Genomic DNA, 18,850 nt, shown 5'->3' with positions numbered 1-18,850 from the left:
TTTGTCTCGAATGGCACAGGGACTCCTGCTTGTGCAGGGATTGGACTAGAAAACCTCCAAGGTCCCCTCCAACTCTGATATTTGTATTCTGTATAAAAGCTGAGATTATTGGAAGTTGTTGTGTTTTGGGAAACAATGACCTAAAGTCATTTCTGCTTGACACAGGTTCCACTGCCCAAGTCTTTCAAACTGTGCTGATACTGGATGCGCGACATTAGAAAACACAGCAACCTTGCTCAGCTCACATTCCTCTCCAGCTAGCCAGTCCTCTGAACTACCACAGCTCTTGCTGTAGCAATAATCTTCTCACCAAACACTTCAACAACCATTTAAAAATAGCTAACATCCATAGCCAGCCATTCCTGCTCCTGAACACATGTGCATTTGTATGGGATACTATGCCAATCATCCAGAGTCCTATTTAGAGCCATAAACATGACACAAGCACCCAGCAACCAGGCACTTGCCTGAAGACTTTGGGGGAAGCTGTAGCGAGAGTCATGAGAAGAGATTCTCCTGCCAAGCTATCACTTGCACAGTCTCATCACGAGCAAATATGGATTAAAACATGCAGCGGCAGGAACAGGAAGGAGGTGGTGGTGAATTAGATTTGTGCGCTGTTTAATAAGAAAAAAAAAAGTGTCTTCCTTGTATCAGTAAACATATAAACAATACTCATACTACTTTAAGTCTATCAGATGTAGCAACGTCTGACTTGATATTGATTTTCTGGGCAGAAATGCAAACGTCTTCAATTTTACAGTTATTAGTTAGCTGCAAATGCAGTTACAGGGTCTGACTGTATTTCTGTAGTTGAAGTAGAAGAAAATGTCCAAGGTAAACAAAGAGGCTTATAAGGTTTGCTTTTTTACCCTGAGATCCATTCCTTTGTTCCTACCTTTGTGGTAATAAGAAATCGTAGTGTAAACCACCATCATTCCCTTCCCCAATCTCTCAAAAACAATTTTGAGAAAGACCTGTGATTTTCTGTCCTTGTGTTGACTTTGCAACCCTGAGTTTAAGGAGTGATGGCATAGAGTAGATCTCCCTCTCCCTCCCTCCCTCTCTTGCGCTCAATATATCAGAGAAATAATAAATCTTTATTTCCTGCTGTGTGTATTTGTCTCAAGGGTGAAATCTAAAAATTTTCCTTACTGGTTCTGTGGGCGTGGCTTAATTGGTGGGTGTGGCTTGGTGGTCAGGTAACTGGGTGGGCGTGGCCAATAATAATAAATAATAAAAATAAACAGAAGTAAAAGTACACAGAACAATAAGAGGTACCAAAAACCAACTTTCATACTGTACACACACACAACACAACTGAGACTCACACACAATGTAAAAGCAGCTGCACTTCACCCAAAATGGCCCCTGCAACAAGCAGGAACCCCACACAGCCACAAAAAGCTCAGAAACCAACTTTCACACTTTGCACACACACAACACAACACAACTGAGACTCACACACAATGTAAAAGCAACTGCACTTCACCCAAAATGGCCCCTGCAACAAGCAAGAACCTCACACAGCCACAAAAAGCTCAAAAACTTTTTCCACACAAAATGCCACATACAGCTTTGTGAGATTTTGTGTGTTTGTGGAGTTAGAATGAAACACTACAGAAACACACCAAATCTCATAAAGCTGCACAAATATTTTATTTAATTTCATTATTTTCTTTATATTTTTAGATAACAGCAGCTAAATTTAAAACTTCCTTAACTTTAAATGGCTATGTCTAAAAAAATTAATAAAAATCATAAAAAAACCCCAATTAACTATTTTTTTTAAAGCTCCCAGTTACTTACCAAATTGAAGGCACAAGGCAGGCAGACTGAGTTGCTCACCGATTGGATTGATTACAGGCAGGCAGATTGAGTTGCTAGCTGATGCAATGGATTGCAGCAGCCGAAGCAACACAGGAAAAGCGAGTGAGCCCAAAAGAAGCAGCAAGCTGCCAAGTGGACAAGTGGGGACTGGGCGATTGGGTGGGCATGGGCATGGGTGGGGGCAGGGATTTTTGCTACTGGTTCTCCAAACTACCCGTTGCCATCGCTACCGGATCACCTGATCCGGTCTGAACCAGGAGCATTTCACCCTGATTTGTCTGCTCATATGCAAAATAATTCTAAGGAGTTTCTATGGAAAAGAACTGCAAATTCGTTGAGTTACTATTCCTCTTGTTAAGACCTGCTTGTGTGGTTGAACTGAAAGTATTATTATATATAAATAAATTGATCCAGACAATACACTGTTCACTAAGCACTTATGTATGTAATGTGAAAATATATAAATAAACTGTTTTTTTTAAAAAAAGAAATCTGGTTTAGCTCTTGAAAACAGCCACTCTTGGATTACAAAAGTTTAGATCAAATTGATGCAAACTATTTACATCAGGGGTGAAATGATACAGTTTTGGTCCGGTTTGCCTGAACTGGTAGTAAAAAAAGGCTACTGGTTATCCGAACTGGTAATAAAAAATGTAAAAAAAAAAAGTTCCAATGATCAGCTGAGTGACACGTGATTGTCAGAACTTTTTAAAAAACTTTTTTAGCATTTTTTTACTACCGGTTCTCTGGAACCGGTAGTTAAAAATGCTTTAAAAAGTAAAAAAAAAAAAAAGTTCCAAAGATCGTGTGTTGCTCAGCTGACCTTTGGAACTTTTTTTTTTTTTTTTACTTTTTAGGCATTTTTTACTATGGGTTCTCTGGAACCGGTAGTAAAAAATGCTTTAAAAAGGTAAAAAAAAGAGGCTCCAACAATCATAGCTATGCCGCGCATTTGGCACGCAGCACACATGTGCAGCCACATTTCACCACTGATTTACATGGAAGCGCCCCACTTGCTCTTTAAAGCATGACCAAATGTCCTGAGAACCCCACTCTTCCCCCCTGAACATTGCCTTGGAGCGGAAATGGGTGAATGAATGAATGAATGAATGAATGAATGAATGAATGAATGAATGAATGAAATAAGATAACTGATCTACCTCAATATCCTCAGTCTCTGATTTAAATAACCTTATATCATCATTTAACTTACTGTCATAAAAGTAATCTTCATCTCTCTTTTTTTTAATTTGAAAAGTTTTACAAATACATTTTCTCCCCAATTCCCCCCCAAGCCCTCCCTAACCCTCCCCTTTTCCCCCCAAGACTTCCTCAGAATAAAATCCTAATCGTAATCTTCATCTCTTAACATCATACTGACCTGCCACAGTTTCAATGACCTTTTGTCATTGTTTTATCTTGCTGGCAAACATTGTGGGTATGTGAGGTTTATGAGTATGCCTTCTTTCCTCTGATAATAGCCAGGCTCCACAGTCATTTCTTTCCTAGTGTTTGTGTTGTTTTTTAGCACTATACCTATCACCTCCTCTGTATGGAGGGAACATACTCCAATTATTTTATTTGATAAAGAGGAGGGGGTATATTTGTTAGACTACAATCTGTACAACTTCAAAATAGTATCCTTTAGCCCAGGATGTACCACCTTTATCTTTTCTCATTGTAGCTATAAAAAACAAAGCTGTAGGTTTTGATTTATTTGTCGATTTCCTAATTTTTTCCAGTGTCAATCACTTTCTCCGGTTAAAAAATAAAATATCATAGATACCCAACAGAAAGTTCAACTCAGTAGGATGTAGCTTGCTGCACATTAACGACAGGGCCTTTCTCTCTTCTCTTTGGGGATATTTCTGGTCTTATATTTCTTTCTGCACCTGATTATACCACCTGAATTAGACTTTGTTTGGTACTGCTCAACTAATTGAGACAGTTTTTCAATTTGTGACTGGGAGCAGTATTATTTATTTGTATCCTGCCTTATTTTTTACAAATAACTCAAGGCAGAGAACATATCCAACACATCTTCCTCCTATTTTCCCCACAACAACAACATTTCTGTACGTTTCTTCATTTTCTATTATTTTGTGAGGTGCCCAAATGGCAAGAACATCAGAGAAGGCAACCAAGAGGAATCAAAGTGGAATTCTGCCATTCCATGGGAGAACCATGTCAGGCCCATCCAGAGGTATTCAGCAGGTTCTGACCTGTTCTGGAGAACTGGTAGTGGAAATTTAGAGTAGTTCAGAGAACCGGTAAATACCACCTCTGACTGGCCCCACCCCCATCTATTCTCTGCCTCCCGAGTCCCAACTGATTGGGAGGAAATGGGGATTTTGCAGTAACCTTCCCCTGGAGTGGGGAGGGAATGGAGATTTTACAGTATCCTTCCTCTGCCACACCCACCAAGCCATGGCCACCAAGCCACGCCCACAGAACCGGTAGTAAAAAATTTTGAATCCCACCACTGGACCCACCTTATTCTTGCTGCAGCCCATGAATGACAGATGTCGTCCTACTGTCTAGTGAAGTTTTGAGGAGCATGATAGTATAAGTCAAAAGAGAAGAACAACCAATTTGTCTATAACTACCTGCATACCTGCAAATCTGGATAACAGAGTGTTGAATTATATTAGCAAGACAGGAATTGGCACTACAAAGACAGTAGCAAATTCTAAGATTTGCAATGTTTTGGGCCAACACAAGGAGTAGTATATAGTACTTTAACTCAATTGTAGATACATGGTCTACAGCAGCGTTTCTCAACCTTGGTAGCTTGAAGATGGGTGGACTTCAACTCTTAGAATCTCCCAGCCAGCAGCTCTGGCTGGGGAATTCTGGGAGTTGAAGTCCACCCATCTTCAAGCTTCCAAGATTGAGAAACACTGGTCTACAGTAAGTGTTTCAGTTTTTGCATTTCACTGCCAAAAACTCTCTGCTCCATCAATTATTTCTACTAGCAGGCCAGAAAGGAAAAGTAACTGTCTCAAGAAAGGTTGCACTCATATCCATGCATTTTCTTGGGACTAAACATCACCCGACTCTATTAACTAAGTGTAACATTGAGTTGTCCATCTTTTAATAACCTATTAACCAAATCTATTTTTGAAAGGCTCTGCTGCCCTCCACCTGCAGATCTCTCTTCTATTCCTATTGAAGATAGCCAATGCATACTCTCCATATTCTCTACCAAGTAACAAAAGATCCTTGCAGTTTCACACAAAAGGCAGCTATTATGTCAGCACTTGGATCTATCATGCCAACTCTTCACCCTTCCAAAGAGAAGACAGACTGATGCAAGTATCTTGCCTCTGCTGGTTTGACACCATCACTGCTGACAGCTTGAACTTAAGAGGACTTCAGGCAACATGTCTGATAAGTCAATTATAATAGAAACACAGAGGTGTTGAAGGAGGGGCTGCAGAATCAAGAGGTTAAAGAACAGTCAGGCTCCTATAGGAACAGCAGTTCTGTAAAGAAAAGAATACGTAATGCAGAAAAAATGTTGGCTCCGTTTGTTTTTTTTCAACACTTTTTGTGACATCAGAAAATTCATCTAAAATCAACATGCGTTCTCCTCCTTTAAATGATAGGCAGCAAGCAGAGCTTGCTTGACAAAAGATTATTTAACAAGTAGCAGATTTTCAAAAGGAAGGGAGAATTTGATTTGTCTTATCCAACTATCCATCTCTGTCATTGCTTCTCGTCATACAAAAATAGTTATGTATACTAGAGCAGGGGTCCCCAACCCTTGGTCCATGGACCGGCACTGGTCCGCAGCATGCCAGAAACCAGGCCACGCAAACAAATGAAGCCCCATCTATGGGATGCAGGCAGCATGCAAAAGCACACCCTCTGCAGTCCATGGAAAAAACCTCTCTCCACAGAAACGGTCCCTGGTCCCCAAAAGGCTGAAGGGCACTGCATTAGAGCTATAGGTGTTTTTCCTTCTAGTTCTTATAAATCTTTTGGGATGCTTCTGATACAAAACAACCTGTACTGAGTTCCTTAGAGAAATTCAGCACAGCTTGTTACTCAGGGAAGCCTCGCACCGTGTTAAAAATATTATGTGGCATACAGACTAGGGGTGGTATTCACTTACCTTTGCTACTGGTTCACATGTGAGCCTGCGTGCCTCCTCCATGCATGTGCAGAGCCTTCTGCGCATGCACAGAGAGTCAAAAATGGAACGTGATGACATCTGGGTGGGTGGGCAGAGCCTCCCACCGCCAGCGCTACCGGATCGCATGATCCGGATAGAGCCAGCTGAATTTCACCACTAATGCATATGTATGTGTGTACCGTATTTTTTGGAGTATAAGACGCACCTTTTTCCCCAAAAAAAGAGGGTGAAAATCTGGGTGCTTCTTATACTCCAAATGTAGCCATGCCCAGCTACTCAAACAGAGGTTTCAGAGGCTGAAAAAAGCCTCAGAAAAGAAGCTTCAGAAAAAAAGCCTCCAAACAGAGCTTCAGAAAAAAAAGCCTCTGAAAGGAAGCTTCAGAGACTTTTTTTCTAAAGCTCTGTTTTGGAAGCTTTCAGAGGCAGAAAAAAAAAGTTTTTTCTGAAACAGAGTTTCAGAGGCAGAAAAAAAAAGAGCAAGGCACAGAGCTCACAACCAATGAACCTGTTGCTAAAATTTACCTCTGGGAACAGCTGATTGGGGGTATTCCGAGAGGCCAATCCACCTGCCAATCAGCTTTTTTAAAATTTTCCTCCCCAAAAACTAAGGTGCGTCTTATACTCCGGTGCATCTTATACTCGGTTGCGTCTTATACTCCGAAAAATACAGTAAGTGTATATGTATGCATATATGCAGTTATTATATGTATATGCTATATGTTATATAGTATCATGATCCATAATGCAAATCTGTGTAGGCCCCTGAGTCACCACAGGTAGAGATGAACACTGTCAAAAGAGATACAACCAAGCCACTCTGTGTTTCAGCTCTGTGACACTGGGGAATTCTCACAAGGTAACCAGTTTCATAGATAAAAGGGGAACTCCAGCTGGGGATTTCTGAGCTCAGGGGGGAACACTTGGTAAACCTGTCAGGAAGATACATAGACTTTCAACAACTTTTCTCTTGATGTATGCTTAACAGAGAAAGGGATGCCAGATTACACAGGATATATGGCTTAGGACCTGGTTACTTACGGGACCGCCTGCTGCCACCAGTAGCCTCCCACTGGCCAGTACGCTCCTCCAGGTGCCGTCGGCCAAACAATGTCGACTGGCGGCTCCCAGGGGGAGAGCCTTCTCTGTGGGGGCACCTACTATCTGGAATGAGCTCCCCCCAGAGATACGGAGGAGCCCGGATCTACGCACCTTCCGCCGCACTCTCAAGACCTTTTTATTCCATCAGGCGGACCTGGCCTAACTGTTTCCCTTTCCCCCCTTTTTAAAACGTAAATTTTAATTCATTTTTAATTTATTAAGGTGTTTTAAATCTGTCTTCGGCCAAATTGTTTAATTCGATTTTATTCAGTTTTAAATTTTGTATTTATGTTTTTTATCCTGTGGCTGTTCACCGCCCTGAGTCCTTCGGGAGTAGGGCGATATACAAATCAAATAAAACTAAACTAAAACTAAACTATATCCCCATTTGCTTAACTATCAATTTAGCTGTCTGAAATCTTGTTATCCTTCTATACCTAAGAAAATTTGATCAAAATTACTTTTGTGTGCTTGTTTGCTTTTCACCAGAATATTTTTCCACTTTCATTTTTAGAATACTAACAGCAGTAAAAGATTAAAAGATTTTTGATAATGTAAGATACATGTGATCCACATTAAAATGCAAACTCAAGAGTGTTACGCATAAAAGGAAGCATGCATTGCAGGCCCAATTATGATTTCTTTAAAATATAGCCTCCTGGTTTCCAAACCTGTCTGTGCAAGGGAGAAAAGAAAATCATATTCCCTTGTTCCTCTTCTCTGTTACTTTTAAGATTACATTTTTATTCAAAATGGGAGGGAAGTATCCACTGATTAGCATGTTGATCTGGGAACCTAACAAACAGCAATAACACATAGCAATAGCACTTAGAATTATATACTGCTTCACAATGCTTTACAGCCCTTTCTAAGCAACTTACAGAATCAGCACGTTGCTCCCAACAATCTGGGTCCTCATTTTACCGACCTCGGAAGGATGGAAAGCTGAGTCAACCTTCAGCCGCTTAGACTCGAACTCCTGGAGTGACAGTGAGTTAGCCTGCAGTACTGCATTCTAACCACTGCACCACCATGATCAAAAAGACCATAAATATCCAACTTTATGATCAGCCATAGCCTACACAAAAAAATTAAGCTACCTTGTTTACTTAAGCATTTACAAATATAGAAATTAAAGTCTCTTTTGAGGCAAGCTTGATTCTGAGAATGACTTCATAAGCACAAAGGAGCTTTCCCACTCCAAATTATTTGATTCTAATTACACATTTTGAAATTATTCCATTATGGAAATCAGCTTTTCACTTTAAGTACTAGCCTGATAAAGGCAAATGACAAAGAATTTTACACAAGCGAGTAAGTTATTAGAGGTGAGATAGAGAACTCTGTGCATAATGCAGAAGCTAAGTATACAGACAGAAGGGGGGGAGAATAACCTCACCCATATTTAGCACAGAAATTCAGTAAAATATTGGAAATGGGAAAGAGCTTTCTATCCTTCCTTATTGACAAAAGGCTACCAATATGGCTATTCATAAGTAAAGACACATCACATTATATATTTGATTTTATTTCAAAAAAGACTGCCTAAGAGTGCAGCAGCCCAGCACTGACAGATGTCTCTATTTACTATACATAATTTGTATGTTGATATCTGGTTTGCCATAAGATGCAACAACCAACGTTGGCTACCAAATAGCATGATTAATTGACAAAGTGCCAAGTAATCGAAATATATAACTTCCTGAATTACATACAGAACCTTGTCTTTTTGAAACAATATTGTCACCCATCTTTTCTGGCTAGCAAGTCACTCCTATTTTGTCATATGCAGATGAAGTAACCAGATATACTTTGCTTGATTCTTTCCACTCAACCTGCTGGTGTCTATGGATGTGTAAAATCTGTTTCACATTTTAGGATTTAGCAAAACTAAAGCAACAGGAAAGCAATAAATTCTGGATGAAGACTGACAGTGTAAGTCAGTTGGTTATTACAGGTTTGTTTGTTTTTTAATTCATCTTCTTCTGTCCAGACTCCAGCTTTTTTTCCCCTTTATTCTTTGGAGCCTCAGAAATTAAGAAGAGCATATTCTTTGGCATGTTTTAACAGGTTGTTAGCAGCACTGAGGAAAAGGTATTTCTTGAATGGAAGGCCACACCTGGTTGGGCCAAGTAGAATCTTTAGCCTCCACTGTAACAACTATTCGGATTAAAATAAGTCGATCTACCTTCATTCTCTCCCTACTAGCTGAATTCCCTGGGCATACTGATGATTTGCATGCATGTTATTTATTAGCAGGCAGAAATGCTCATCACACAGAGAAGGTTGCTAAGCTTCCTGCTACTCTTCATTATCTTCAAAGGTTAATGATTGCTCAATGTGCAACATAATTATCGGGTTGCTAATGGTCCTTATCATTTTACTTTTAATTCAGTCTAAAATATTTTGTTTCTGTTTTATGCCTTTTCCTATAATGATAGGATATGCTTTTTTTCTACTGATCTTATAAATCTTCATAAAATGAAAGGAAAGCTCTCTCTTTAGTACAAACATCCCCAATCAAGAGCTCTTCAGATGTATTGACATTTCCAGTCAGAGAAAGGAGACTTAGCCATTCATGATGGGGATGATGGGCATGGTTGTCCAATACACCTGGAAGGTACCAAGTTGCATTTTTAGAACATGGGAGGGAGCTCATTCAATTTTAATAAGCTTTGGGTAGATACCAGTGATGGGTTTCAATTTTTTTTACTACCGGTTCTGTGGACGTGGCTTGATGGGCGTGGCATGGCTTGGTGGGGGTGGCAGGGGAAGGATACTGTAAAATCTCCATTCCCAACCCACTCTAGGGGAAGGATACTGCAAAATCCCCATTTCCTCCCGATCAGCTGGGACTCAGAGGCAGAGAATAGATGGGGGCAGGGCCAGTCAGAATTTTTACTACGGTTCTCCGAACTACTCAAAATTTGCTACCAGTTCTCCAGAACTGGTCAGAACCTGCTGAAACCCATCTCTGGTAGATACCAGGGGTGAAATCCAGCAGGTTCTGACAGGTTCTGGAGAACCGGTAGCAGAAATTTTGAGTAGTTCTCATTTTGAGCAAATACCCACCTCTGGCTGGCCCCAGAGTGGGGTGGGAATGGAAATTTTGCAATAATCTTCCCCCAGGAGTGGGGTGTGAATGGGGATTTTGCAGTATCCTTCCCCTGGAGTGGGGTGGGAATGGAGATTTTGCAGTATCCTTTCCCTGCCATGCCCACCAAGCCCACCAAGCCACGCCTACAGAACCGGTAGTTAAAAAAAAATGGATTTCACTACTGGTAGATACCAAATATTATCAGTTGCCTCAAATGAAAGTTAAGCCACCTTCCCATTGTCTTTGCAATAAGTCAAGAAGCCCCTTCAAGCATTCCCTACCATGTGATCAAGAGCAGTGTCCCAGCTGGATTCATCCCCTTCCCCCTCACTGGAGTAAAGTCTGCAGTAGGGAAATCTGCCAGACACATGGAGACTTCCCCCGTGACAAGGAGCCTTGATTGTTTAAGGATCCAGAGCATGGGGAGCATTTGGCTGTGTTCTCCTTGGCAGACATGCCCTGAACATGTGGACAGCAGGAGATGCAACTGTTAATTAATTATTGGGGGGAAGGGAGGGCAAGCATACCTGAACAGGGCTCATGATTGAATATCTCAATATTAAAACCAGTATCCCATTAGGAAAAGGAACTCGGTTTCAGTGTATTTTTGCATTTTTAAATTGCAATGGATTCACATATCCAATTTTAGCTGTGGAACATCAAGATCTCTACCTGTTCCTGTTAAGACTGCTTTTCAACAGAAAAAAGGTTCATATATCTGATCTAAGGCTGCATTTTGAAAGGAATACTATATATATCAAGGAAAGTTTATGTAAGGCCATTCTCTGAAAAGGAAGCAGATGTGAAAATTGTGAATAGTCGTAGGTACCCACACAATATCTTAAGGCACATTTTTTGGTGCATGACATGAAGCTACAAGCCCCAGACCACCCAAGCAGGGACCCATATAATTTACTTTAATAGCCTACTTTCCGTATTAGACAAAAGAGGAAATTTTGTGCATTGGGGTCTGTGTGTGTGTGTTAGAAATCTCGGCCTGACTATTAAATTTTCAGCAACTTTTTTCTTGCTTTGAGTCATGCTTTCCACATAAAACGCAGCAGCCGTGACCCACTGTTCTACATTTCAGTCCCTTTCCTCCAACCAGCACATTAGTGGTCTGCATTTGACATTAGCGAATTGACAGGCTCCAGGGCATGCAGCTCATGACGCCACAGCAAAATCTCATAGATGAGCACTTGCCAAAACCTCAGGAAGGAAATTAACAGCAACTTCTGGGAACAGGCTTCCTCCCTTCCCTGAATGAAAGAGAACAGTCCATGGATGTGCGCATGTGCACGGGCATATCCAACGGAGAAACAGAGTATGTACATACATACATACATACATACATACATACATACATACATACATACATACATGCAAGCTGGGATAAATGAATGCAAAATAGAAAAGCACCATCTTTACTGACACAAGTTCTGCTGAAGATACCAAATACAAGGACACCTTCCCTTCTCATTTATACTGAAGTTTTCTTTAAAATGCATCCTACTGAATTCTACTTTTCCTCTAGGAGTTAATGGGGAGGGGAATACCAATGGGGGTGTTCTATGCTGGGGAGGGGGTTGTTGATGGCGTAGAGAGAAGATTCCCACCCCTGTATCACCCATCCTCTTGGTTTTTAGTCTCCATGGAATTCTTGTTAATTGCAATCATTTCATATGATCTTTTTCATAAGTAAGCCACCGAGAGTCCCTTCAATAATGAGATGGGTAGCATATAAATGTAATAAATAAATAAATATTTCCCCCCTCTTAGGACAATGAATCAGGGAGCCAAGGTTGCGGAATGGTTAGAGTTCAGTACTGCAGGCTACTTCAGCTGACTGCTAGCTGCAGTTCGGCAGTTCAAATCTCACCGGCTCAAGGTTGACTCAGCCTTCCATCCTTCTGAGGTGGGTAAAATGAGGACTCAGATTATTGGGGGCAATATGCTGACTCTGTAAACTGCTTAGAGAGGGCTGTAAAAGCAGTATGAAGTGGTATATAAGTCTATTGCTAATCAAGGTAGAGGAATAGCATAGCCATTATCCATTAGCAGATCACTGGTTACAGCGAAAGTAACTTTCTTCCGATTTCTACTCCCACCCTTGTTGTCTTCAAAAAGGAAGTCTGAATTTAAGAAGATACATCCCCCCCCCCCAAAAAAGCAAGAAAAATCTGTCTCTGCTTTCATATTCTCAGCAAACTGAAGACAATCCTACCATTTCAAAAGTCTATTATTTGTAGGGGAAACAAAGTTCTCCTTTCCAGTCAACATAGTAATGCCATTTTATAAGATTTACCATTGCTCAAGGAATACAGAAAAGGTAGAATTGGTGGCTCAGATGAGTGGTTTTTTCTCATAGTAAAAGCAAAAATCCAGTGAAAGAGAAATGAAGGGAAAAATCACAGAAGCAACTTATAGCCAAGTACTGCAGGGTGACAAAAAATGTATATACATTGAGAATTAATCTGGTCCACCTCTAATAGAAACTTGCTTGTTATTTTCAGCTGGGCTCTGGTTACGTATTTTATTAACATGCTTCCTCCCCACCCTGCTGGCCTGGAAAAAGCAGAAAGAATGTCTATGAATCAGGATTAATCACAACAGGTTTCAGATGTGCTTGTCCTGCCCCACCTATTCAATAAGCTGATGTAAGATCCCATGTTGTACAATATATACAGAGTTGCTTGACCTCATTTTATACCAGCGTGACTTTGCAATAGTGGCTCACACTCTGCCTGTGCCAGTTCTCCTGCAAGTAGGAATTGCTATCGTGTGAAATTCTTCAGAGCACAATAAACGCACTCACTTGAATCACTTACTCTCCACCTTTGAGTTCTGCAACAATCAAACCGAAGGCAACTTGAGGTCTGGGCAGCAGGCTGTAAAGCCTTAATTACAGATATAATCTTCCTTAGGCTGGTAGTTATTTTAATACTTTCTATAGTAGAAGCAGTAAGCATCTTTAGGCAACACAATCGGATAATGAAACTCTGGGAAGCAGTACTATTGCAGAGCAGCAACCTCCTGATAAAACACTACTATTTACGTTGTCCTTTTTGTGTACAAAAAGGAAAGAAAGGAAAGCAAATCTGCTTGTCAAAAACGTTACAACTTGATGGCGGGACTATTCTCCATAGATGAAACCTATACTCATAAAATACAGGTTTATTCCAGAATGTTGAACTGGTAGATACTATAGCCTAGAACAGTGTTTCCCAAACTTGGCTATTTTAAGATGCATGGACTTCAATTCCCAGAATTCCCCAACTAGTATGCCTGGTTGAGGAATTCTGGGAGTTGAAGTCCATACATCTTCAAAGGGTCAAGTTTGGGAAACACTGGCCTAGAACAGTGATGGCGAACCTTTTTGGCACCGAGTGCCCAAACCGGAACGTGTGCGTGTGCCAGAGCACCGAAAACCCGAAGACCAGCTGGCTGGCGCGGATGCACGTGCCAGCCAGCTGGTCTTCGGGTTTCCGGCACACGCATGCACGCTAGCCAGTTGGTTTTTGCATGCCCCAGAGCACCAGAAATCCAAAGACCAGCTGGCCGGGGCACACATGCCTATTATTGGGGTGTTTTTGGCTGTTTTGGGGGCCATTTTCAGGCCATTTTTCAGGCCGTTTTCCACCCAAAAAACAGCCTGAAAACAGCCCAATAAATGGTCCAAAAAGGCCCCCAAAATGGCCTGTGCGCACCAGAAACTAGAAGAGCAGCTGGCAACGGTGTGCATGCCCACAGAGAGGGCTCTGCATGCCACCTCTGGTACGTGTGCCACAGGTTCACCATCACCGGCTTAGAATCATTGCTTGTTTGTACACCAAGGGGGAATATTATTAATGTCATTCTTTTTTATTTATTATTATGAAATTTATTTGCCGCTCATCTCGTATCCAACAACCCTGGACTCTTTATAAAGATTTTTGGGCTTTATTATTTTGTGAATACATGTAAACCACTGGGCGCCCTTATAGAACTGCAGTACATAAATATGGCAATAAATAAAAAATGAAAATGTTGGGACTTGAATTATGCTGGTGAATACATCCTTAATATTTTTGAGAGATTTTTTAAAATGCACACTGTTTTCCACATATTCACCTTGCATCATCATATTTTTCCTATGAGCTCATACATAATATAACACTATCCCCACCCCATCTACATTATTATGCATTCATTCCATCTTGATAAACATAGTATTGCAACAATAGAGTTGTACTCAAAAACAATCATGCTGGCCCAAGTCCAGCATCAAATGTGATCATGCTGGCTAGGAAAGTTTAATTAAGTTGTAAACAGAATTCTGTAATGCAGTGCTCTTCAGTTCATGATGGAAGTTATATACTGCAGGACATCATGAGTTGCATTTAAGTTAATTTTATTTGATTGTAATACCTGATTACATGTTATCAAGATAGTTGCACTCAACAGGCTTTTTGAGACTATTATTCTTCAAACCGAATAAGGCTTTCCCATAATTATCTCTTGTATGCAATAAGGAAAGCCCTGATGAGATATGATATCTCTGCATGTGCCCATGTGAAAAACAATCATCTTATCACAACACAAAGTCCTTCAAAGGGCTTCAGCACCTTCTGGTCAGTGTAAAATTCAGAGGACTTCCTGTCTTAAGTTGTGAATAAGTCTAAATGATTTAGGGCAATGATGGCTAACCTTTTTGCCATCACGTGCCAAAAGCGGGGGGAGCAGGGCAGGTGTCACTCGTGTGCGTGCCCACACCCATAATTCAATGCATCCCACTCCCTCGCGCATGCGCATACAACCCCCCCCACGCTCCCCACGCTTTTGGCACGCGATGGCACGTTGGGCCTTCTAGGAGCCTGGGGAGGGCGAAAACGGGCCTTCCCCTCCCCCCTGAAGGCTGGAAACAGCCTGTTTCCTGACTTCCGGTGGGCCCAGAAGGCCCAAAAATCAGTTGGCCAGTGCGCACATGGAGATGAGCTAGGGCTGTGATGGCGAACCGGTGGCCATCTCTGGAGATGCAGAGCCATATCTGTGGGCACATGAGCATTGGCCTAGCTTGGCTCCAGCTCACATGTGTGTGCCAGCCAGCTGATTTTTGGGCCTTCCAGGCCCACTGTAAGTCAGGAAACGGGCCGTTTCCAGCCTCTGGAGGGCCTCCAGGGGGTGGGGAAGGCTGTTTTCACCCTCCCGAGGCTCCAAGAAAGCCTCTGGAGCTTGGAGAGGGCAAAAAACAAACCTACCGGGCCCACCGGTAACCTTTTTGCCATTGCATGCCAAAAGCAGGAGGGCGGAGCATGGGGGGCATTGAATTATAGCTGTGGGCATGCATGTGCACGACCCCCCCCATGCAACCCCCACTTTTGGCACGCGACGGCAAAAAGGTTAGCCTTCACTGAGCTAGGGCAATGCTCGCATGCCCACCGATATGGCTCTGTGTGCCACCTCTGGCACGCGTGCCATAGGTTTGCCATCACAGCTTTAGGGTATAGCAAAATTTAGGGTAAGGATAAACAAAGTCTGTCTTCAGCATTATTATTTCTTTTTAAGCAAGCTGTTACATGGAAGGAAGGAAGGAAAGGAGGGTTATATACAGTGGTGGGCTGCCCCCGGTTCGCACCAGTTCTATAGAACCAGAAGTAAAACTGGCGGGAGGCTCCGCCCACCAATCCCGACATCATCAAAACACTTCTGCACTTGCGCAGAAGAGCACATGCACGCACGAGCGAAGCGAGCGCGCACGGCCCCATTGCAAACCGATAGTAAAGATAAGTAGAACCCATCCCTGGTTATATACCTACCTAAATGGAGACATAAGACAATTCCTCACTTAGTCTATATGTCCCCCATGCGGCTCCCAGCTATTTCTTAAGCCAACTTCAGGCATTCCAGTCCGGATTGCAATGGTTTGGCACAGGGCTTGCCTGATACTCAGTCTTTGTGATGGTCACTGTAAGACCAGATTTTGGGGCAGGGAACGGGAGCCTTCCTGTGTGGATTTGCGTATCAGAGCCTGCCTTTTCCTTCCTTTCCTAATCCCCATACTTTTCCTTTCTCAGATGTTTACATATATGAATGTTATATACTAATACCACTCTATAAAGCCCTAGTAAGACCACCTAGAGTACTGCATCCAGGTTTGGTCACCACACTATAAAAAAGATGTTGAGATTCTAGAAAAAGTGCAGAGGAGAGCAACCAGGATGATTAGGGGACTGGAGACTAAAACATATGAAGAACGGTTACAGGAACTGGGCATGGCTAGTCTAGTGAAGAGAAGGACCAGGGGAGACATGGTAGCCATTTTCCAATATTTGAGGGGCTGCCACAGAGAGGAAGGGGTCAAGCTTTTTTCCAAAGCACCTGAAGGCCAGACAAGGAATAATGGATGGAAACTGACCAAGGAGAGATTCAACCTAGAAATGAGGAGGAACTTTCTGACAGTGAGAACAATCAACCAATGGAACAGCTTGCCTTCGGAAGTTGTGGGAGCTTCATCACTTGAGACTTTCAAGAAAGGACTGGACTGCCATTTGTCAGAAATGCTGTAGGGTCTCTTGCTTGAGCGGGGGTTTGGACTAGATGACCTATTAGGTCCCTTCCAACTCTGTTAATCTGTTACTTTACACACAATCATACCCCATCCTTTGAGGGATGAAGGGAGACTGATCTATCTACCCATCCACCCATCTACATATCTACCCTCTACTCTCTTCCATCTACCATCTACCCACCTATCATCTATCTCTATTCATCCATCCACCCCATTGTACATGCCTACACTCAGGAAATGGTGAGTAGCCCTTATTGATGATGTGCTTAGCAGAATGTGAATTCAGTAAACTCTGACAGAATATTGTTAATTTCAAGCCAGAGGGGCTGCAAATGAGATGTCAATGATTCTGTAGGAGATAGGGGGGAAAAAGATGTTTTTTGTTTAATCATTTCCTACGGAGAGTTGAATAGAAATGAAAAAAACCTTTAACTAAACCTAACTCCCAGCAGGACTAAGTATTAAAAAGACCAGCTGGATAGAATTTGAGCAACTGATTGCTTTCTTCAAGAATATAATGTCTGAATAGAGCAGATAATTGTATATATGAAGGGCTTTTGAGAGGTGGAGTAGAAGTTGTAATGCACTATCAACAGGCATATGGCATAAATAGCTGAAAATATATACCTCTCATTGAGAATTACACCTAAAGGTCAAGATTAAATGAACAAACTTCCTGAACTTGTGCCCTCTAGAACTAAAATCCTAGAATTCAAAGCCAGCAGAGAAAATAGTAGGCAAAGTGGTAGAAATATCCACACAGGGAAAATCCGGTGTGTGTGTGTGTGTGTGTGTGTGTGTGTGTGTGTGTGTGTGTGTGTGTTGGTGTTGGTGTTTTAAAAAAACCAACAACCTAAGTTCCCTCTCCTCTTTATTTCTCCATTTCCTTATTTACACAGTGGAACTCCCTCTGCAAAAATCTCCTTGTAGCTGGCCCTCAAGTTGTTGTACCACATCTATTTTTTCTTGACGAACAATAATCTGAAGAATGAATACAGCATTCTTCCGTCTATGAAAAAAAAATGCCCTTATTTTGTAGCGGTTATAAATGTGTAGAATTTGTGGAGTTTCTAAACAAGTTACTTACAACAAAATTATCATTGTTGTTTTTTAAAACATCAATTATATACCTGTTAATGGATAGATCCCTTCTGACCAAAGGTCAAAGTGATTAATTTTCAGCAAAATAAAAAGGGAACACTAGATTCCCCAAGTTCCTGCCCTGTATTAATTTATTCTGGTTTTAATTTGATTATGTCAAGATACATACCAAATAAACTGCATTTCTCTCTGCTTTATGATACGATCATATTTCCTGTACAGTATCAATTAGAAATCTAATGCAGATATAACTATACAGAATAGGTTGCTTCTAGATGAAAGAAAACTGGACTAGACAATTTATATGTACAGAATACATCAACCATTCTTAATTTAATGCCAATTAATGTAAACATTGAATAACTGTCCATAAGTAACTTCATGCTTTTCCATACTTATACCACATCATCCAGTACAGCTCATTATAAACTACAAGTAGCAGGTGACCAAATAAAAATGTTCCTACTGTTTCAGAAGTGTGGTTCTTGAGTTATAACCACTCACTCAGTGATCATTCAAATTTGTGGTGGTGTTGAACAAGGGGGAATTACAACTGGTCCTCAGAGTTCTACCTGTCTCACTATCCTCATAGTCACATTAATCAATTTCCAAAGTTCCCTGCTGACTTCCGTCAGGTCAATGGGGAAGCCAGCAGGAAGTAGGAAGTCGTGATCATGTCGGACCTTTCCTTGCTTAATGACCCCTTCAGTCCTTGCTTAACGCTGGCAAATGGGACTGTTGGAATTGATATCGCTAAGCTACTCAGTCACATGGCATTGTACTTTACAACCATGGCACATAACGAGAACAATTCCGATACCAATTGCCATTGTAACTCAAGGACTACACCTTTTTTATACACATTCAAGAATGAGACCAAACAACCTATAAAATGTACTTCTAACCTTGATCAAGATATCAATGGAATGAATGAGTACTTTGATTTCCCTCTGACTTGTTCTTCCTCTAACTACTTGGACAATTTCATTCATATTTTCCTCCTGCTCATAGCTTGCTAGTACTAGAGTTTCATGCACTC

At 41.4% G+C, this 18,850-nt stretch overlaps 1 protein-coding gene across 1 annotated transcript in view; it reads right to left on the bottom strand.

Moving 5' to 3' along the window:
• The window catches only part of DUSP8 (dual specificity phosphatase 8), a 110,144-nt gene that overhangs the window by 41,549 nt on the left and 49,745 nt on the right, over window positions 1-18,850 (bottom strand). The gene's annotated exons all lie outside the window — the stretch shown is intronic.

Source organism: Pantherophis guttatus, chromosome 1, assembly GCF_059756535.1.
Source record: "Pantherophis guttatus breed Tessera chromosome 1, ASM5975653v1, whole genome shotgun sequence".
Lineage (NCBI taxonomy): Eukaryota > Metazoa > Chordata > Lepidosauria > Squamata > Colubridae > Pantherophis > Pantherophis guttatus.
The sequence above is the reverse complement of the archived record's forward strand: the minus strand, read 5'-3'. Positions and strand labels throughout refer to the sequence as shown.